The sequence below is a fragment of the Orcinus orca genome, chromosome 6, assembly GCF_937001465.1.
Source record: "Orcinus orca chromosome 6, mOrcOrc1.1, whole genome shotgun sequence".
Classification (NCBI taxonomy): domain Eukaryota; kingdom Metazoa; phylum Chordata; class Mammalia; order Artiodactyla; family Delphinidae; genus Orcinus; species Orcinus orca.
The window spans coordinates 58832541-58839327 of NC_064564.1; the positions used below are offsets into that span (position 1 = coordinate 58832541).

At 36.5% G+C, this 6787-nt stretch overlaps 1 pseudogene; it reads right to left on the reverse strand.

Annotated features, from left to right (window-relative positions):
- Positions 1-377: 377 nt before the first annotated feature.
- Positions 378-912, reverse strand: LOC101282999 (60S ribosomal protein L23a-like; annotated as a pseudogene).
- Positions 913-6787: the final 5875 nt, after the last annotated feature.

A 6787-nucleotide genomic window follows, 5' to 3' on the forward strand; every position in this document is an offset into this window, starting at 1 on the left:
ATACCCTGACTGACACTGGGTAGTAATTTTCCTTTCTTCTCCTCTTCCTTTCCATCATATATTCTTCTCTTTCTCCTTTTTTCCCTGCTTCTTCCCTTCCTTCCTTTTCCTCCCCTCCCTCTTTCTCTTTCCCCACTCCTCCTTTTCTACCTTCTTTATTCGTTCTTCCATTTCACCAGTTCAATCATGAGAAAAAGAAAAAGGCCAGATACTGTTTTCAGTTTCACTTAAATCATCAGAGATTTTGAACAGTTCTCACATTCATTTTCTATCTACATTTCTTCTTTTGTGAATTGTTTGATCAATTATTGACACATTCATTTTTTTTTTTTAATAGTGAAAACTTTTATATTTAGAATTAGTCAGCTGGACTCAGTTTAGATGATCCCAATTTTGTTGGCAACATCCAAAGCGTCATAGTCAGGAGCCAGTCGAACGTATGCCTTCTTCTCTCCATCAGGCCCCTTAAGTTCTAGAGGCAGGGCAGCTGATGTTTCCTCAGAAGTCCATACTCCATACAAGGGGCTGATCAGGGTGTTGACCTTAGCCACGTCAATGTCATAGACGTTCTTCACAGCCTGTTTAATCTGGTGCTTGTTGGCCTTGACATCCACAGTGAACACCAGTGTGTTGTTGTCTTCTGTTTTCTTCATGGGTGACTCGGTGGTGAGGGGGAACTTGATGATGGCATAGTGGTCAAGCTTGTTTCTCCTAGGGGCGCTCTTCCGAGGATATTTGGGCTGCCTCCTGAGCCGCAGTGTTTTGGGCCGTCGGAAGGTGGGTGACGTCCGGATCTTCTTTTCTTTGTGGCTGTGTATGCCATTCAACACTGCTTTATTGGCCTTCAAAGCCTTTGCTTTGGCTTCGGCTTTGGGAGGGGGCAGGGACTTCCTTTTTCGCTTTCGGCTCCATCTTCGTGAAAAGGCCACATTCATTTTTATAAAGCTCTTTAAAGATGTTAACCCTTTGCCTGACAAGAATTTAACATTTTTACAGAGGCATTTCTAGTAATTTTTACTTTATAATGTCTACTTACCCATTAAAAGATTTTGGAGGTATTCATCCGTATTTCCTTTTTTGTATTTTTTTTTGTTACTTTCATTTATCTATATTTTCTCCAATGATTTGAAATGCTACCCTTCCTCATATTCTTAATTCTTACATTATCAGGATATGTTTTCAGGCTCTCTTACTCTCACTTTCTCTCTCTCTCTTTCTCTTTTTGGTTTATCTGCCTGCCTTTGCCTGTACTTGTAGCATACTTTTAAAATTATAATGTCTTTATATATGTTTTAATACTTTCAGAGTTAGTTACTCATTATTACTCCATTTTCTTAGTTATTTATACTCCTTTATAAAATACATAGTTTTAAAATTATAAGGCAATGTCAAGAATACAAAGGTCAAAAATTTAGTTCAAATTGCAATGGAACCAAAATTATAATATTCTATAGATAAGTAAAAACATGGATTCAAAGGTCTTTTACATTTTCAAAGGCTTAAACTGTTCACTATTTTGCATATTCAAAAGGATACCAGAATCTCATGTATGTTCTGAGCATGCATGTGCATTATGAAAACGAAAGCAGAAAATTTATACTGGACACTGAAATTTGTCTATTACTAGAATATAGATTAACATGCCAAGGATGATTTCTTACTGAGTTTTAGGTGGGCTTTAATGGTAATTTATGATGCAATTACTAGAGCAGAAAAAATAAATGAATCATTATATTCAGTATATGCCACAAAATATTGTCAGCTATAATGCAACCATTTAAATAAATGGGGCTAAATTAAAGTTAGCAGCCAAACCTTTGGTGACTTAAATCTTTTATTGGTCAAACTTTCCGAAAATGCATTTCTCCTTAGCATAGTTTCTGTCACCAGAAGGAAAGCTCTATGTTAAACACATAGGACTAAGCTCTTTAGAAATTAAAAAAAAAAATCCTCATAATAGCAAACATATTTTCCCTCTAATATTCACCATATTAAAATCAAAGGAATTCCTACTAGAGCTGTTTATTTTAGTATTTTTCAATATTTAAAATAATCATACTATTTAAATAAATGACTAAAAATCTTTCAAGACTGAAGTTTTAAGGTAAATATTACGGCTACCACAGAAGTACAAGTTTTATTTTTTTTGAATTTCAAAATGCTAGAAGTAATTTTCCTTGCACTATATTCTAGTTTGATGAATATCAATGATTACTGATGATACTTTAAGTGTAATAAATTGATAATTTTGTATAGATCATACTATTTTTGTTCAGTGTGAGAAAATTACAATCACAATTATCTATAACATAGCAAGAGAAAACAAGAAAGAACAGTGACAGGAAGAGGAAGAAAAAAGAAAATAATGAAAAAAAAGGGATGAATGTTTGTTTCAAAAGACAAGAAAATAAGTGAAAATAAATCTATAACAAAAATACTATGCCATATTACGTACATTCACTCAGATTCCTAGTGTTGACTGATATCACATTTCTCCCTGCACAAAAAATACAGATCTTTTATTCCATATGAGTTATATGAGTTAGAAAAAGATGCTGAGAGTTGCAGTTTCTCGTTTTCATTCTGGCACTGTTCATTTACTATTTGTTTACTATCAGTTGAATTGGTTTGAAGGAGCTAGATTAATGTCCCTATAAACATAGCCCTATGCCATTATGTAGTTATATTAGTTTAGTTTAGTTTTGTTTTCTTGAAATAAGCTGTTGGATGGAAGACTTAAATATATGTTACGTATAAAAAAACTGTGACCCAATGTGGGAATCTCACTATTTTCTAGCCTAAGAGTTCATTAGACAAAATGGAATGTATATTTTCTTTTTCTTGATGTTTACTTTCAGATGTAACCAGACACTCTATAGCAGGCAAAGTGACCCTTCCTTAGCCCTCCAGAAGACAATTCACCACATGTCTGCATTGATGTATTTTGTCTTTTACTAGGTCCTTTTTCCTTACCTCAGCGTTTCCTTTATTCTCTTACTCTGTTTCAGTCTTGTAAATCCTCAAACCTGTTTTAGTTGTTTTTTTTTTATTTTGAGAAAGTAATATTTACTTATTAAATTATAGCCTTCCCAGTTCTGAATAAGTTTTATTGTCAGAACCATTCATCCCACATCATATTAAACACACTAAAATGTACAGACAGTCCACATTAAATATAATTTATATATAACTATAAAAGAGTTTAGTTATTATATATTATAGGCATTGAATCAATCCTACATTAAGTTTAATTTCACAGTTTTATTTTTGCCTGTGGAGCTAACACTTCTTTTCAAATATTAAACATTTTTTTCAGGCATTGGAAAAGCGCACAGAACTTAAGCACTGTGTCTAATAAATAAAATGGGCTGGACTTTCGTAACTGATGGCCCCCACCTCTTTTAAATTGTAATATCACTCCTGCGATAGCTATCGTTTCAGTCTATTTTGCCCTCTTCTTATCACCTCCTAGTCACCCTATTAGTGATGGAGGGATCCTCTGCTCTAAATAGTCTGAAATGGCTGAATGCCTGCTACCTCACACTGGGCAGATGAGATTGGCACCAGTTTATTCGCCACATATGCTCACATCCCAGGAGAGCAGGATGCTGCAGACCACGCAGGGCCACGTGGAGACTGTACTGAGGAGCAGCGTGAACTAGTAGGCACTGTGGGGGGCAAGCTGTGTGGTGGCTAGAGGGTGAGGTGACCTTTGATTTCCTCAGGAGCATATGATTGGCTTGTTTGAATAATTTTGTGGCCGGCAGGCAGGTGAGACCCATTAGATTGAGGACCAGGTGGGGTGCAGCTGGTATGACTTATAGGGGAACCAGCGGGGAGCGGTAGGGAACCTTTCCTGCTGGGTGGTGGGCATACATATGGTGAGAGCAGGGGAACTCATGGCTAGGCCTTTGAGAACCTGTGAGGGTCACAGATGTCAAGGCAACACGTGGAATTTCAGACCTTAAAAGCACATCCACCTTCCAGACTTTCCCTTTCCTCTCTCCCCCCAGTCCTTAGTGCCCAGGCAACTCTGGCTATAGGTGCGGCCCACATTTAGATGGTCTGTTCTGAAGTGACTGTTCACTATAACATGACATTGTTTTATTTCTCAAATGATAAAAATAAAAATGTGCTGTCCAAAAGAGAAAACTGTAGTTAAGCAAGGATTATCAAAATAATGAAATCTGGTGTTCTGTGTTTTTAGTTGGTATGGGTTGCAAATGCTAGGATCCCCCCACCCTAATCCACCCCCCGCCCAGTGTCATCTCTGAGCTTTCTTTTCCCTGGTTTGTTTCTTTATATACATATCTCAATAATTTTATATTTCAGATAGAAGGCTATGGAAAGTTACCTAATTTTTAGCTTACTGCCGTTTTAAAATAAACATAGCCTTTGGCTATTACTGATATTTCAAACACTATATTAATTTTTAAAATTTAGTAATACATTTATTTTCCACAATAAAAATATTTTCTGCTTATTTTGGGCAAAAAAGGAAAAATAATTGTTAGAAACAATTCAGGGGTACATGTTACGATTAATTTTGGTATTATTTCTAATACTTCAAAGGGCTACCTTTTTCCTAACAAGGACTGAGTTTTTAGAGAAAGTGAGCTGGATGGCAGCAAGAGGAGTCCTGCTTTTCAGTGTTTACCATGAGCAATGAAATCCAACCTCTTCTCAGAATAGATCATAAACTTAGAGTATCTGCTCTTGATGCAACTGAGGAGATGATATTAAAAATATTCAATTTCCAATATACCATGGGCACTAACAGTGGGCACTGTCCGAACAGAATGAATGCTACCTCTTTGGACTCAAACAAGTTCCTGTGGACCCCTGCAGATCTGGGCCTGACGCCCTTCATGGCTGGGCTGAGAGGGGCTTGTAGGGAAAGGATGTCAACGGAGGGATCTGGGTGGCCTGGGCTGAGTGTATGCTTAGTCTTTGAGGCTCAGGGTGTTGGCTCTTTACCAACTGTTGTGGAAGCATTTTAATGTTTTAATAACCAACATGGGGTACCAGTGCATAATGGTTGAATGTCTGCCAGCCCTGTGACTGGAGAATAATGATGAGAAACCTACTCTGAATCTTAAGAATTGTATAGTAAGATATTTCCTTTCTACCTGTAATCAGCATGGACTGAACAGTGGTTTATGCTCTCAAATTTGGGCCCCTAAGCTATGTTATTTCAAGTCCTCATAACATCCATTTTTTACCCAACATTTATGTTCTTAAAGAGGCATGTTTTGACTAGTTGGATCAGTCATTTTTCAGAAATTCAATTTTACAAATGAAAGAAACAGTATGCTGGTCTGCTGTCTATTTTATAAATCTGTTTTCTTTACCTCAGCACTTCAAATTTGGTACTTTTAAAGCAGCATGGGAGAAATTACACTGCCATATATCAAGACTGGAAGATTATATCTTTGTTTGAAATGCTTCTCCCTTTTTATGCCATGTACCTTGAGTGATGGAATGTATTTCTCCACCCTTTTAATTTGGGGCTTGACCATGTGGTCCTCCTTTGGCCAATAGAATGTGGACGGGAGTGAGAGCTTACCAGTTCTGTTCATCCTTTTCATACTTCTGTCACTGGCATGAAAAGAATATGACCCAACTGCCCCTTTGCTTCAAGGACACTGAGAGGCACATGGAGTAGAACTGGATCCAACTTATAGCTTGCAGCCCAGCCTAGCAATCCCACAGATACATGAGAAAAAGTAAATGATTATAGTTTTAAATTATAGAGATTTGGGGTATATTTTAAAAGCAGTATTGTTGTGACATTACTTTCGTGATGCAAAGACCTATTAAAACATTATAGTAATTGAGAATGCATCGTAGATATGTGGAATTATGAACTTTAACACTTTAAAATGCATCAAAAATAAACATAGCCAAATGTTCCAGAAATTAAAGGATCAACTACTACAAATAATTCATTTTAATAATATGCTAGCAGAGAGATGTGTTCAACTGAATTTGTAGAACTCAGAAATGAACCCCAGAAAATATGCAGAGCATTTTGAACCCTTAAACAAGCTACCGAAGTTTCAATAAACCAGAATGAAATTCTTGTAAGAATGCATGACCTCCTTGGATGCTTTTGCTGTTGAATCCATCAGAATGAAATCCAGGATGTGTCACAATAATTAAACTTGCCTGAGATTGGGTGGTCTTCACGATTCATATAACCATTACAGCCAAGAATTGAGTCTTATCAGGAGGAACCAGGAAAACGTTATTCTGGATTTTGCAGTATTTACATCTTGGTTATTTGTCCAGTATCAGTGTTAACTCTGGTGGCGAAGTCACTAATAACAGTTCACCCTGAAAATTGCTTAGATAATTATTGAGAGAAATGTGGGTTTGGAGAAGTGACAATGGCAACATGATTTATTTTCCTGGATGTTACTATTTAAGTGTTTCATGGTTGCTGCCTTAAGAAGGAATTCAAGCTTTTGGAAAACAGTTTCCAGTGCCTTCATGAACATGGGAGGCAGGGTATAAGTCAGACAAATAGAGATAAGTAAGTGATTTTAAATTCTGGTAAAATAAAATTAATCACTTGAAGTAGAATTTCCAGTAAAAGCATATATTCTTATCAATGAACCTTGAACCTTTTAGTGATCAGAATTCATGAAGGGGAAAAGTCTGAAACACTTAAAGATGTTTTTTTACCAAAGGAGACTCTGTTTCATTGCAGTTTTACGTGCATACAATATTCCTCTACTGAAACCACGTCAGTGACAATTCATGGTCTCCCGCCTCCAAAATAAAA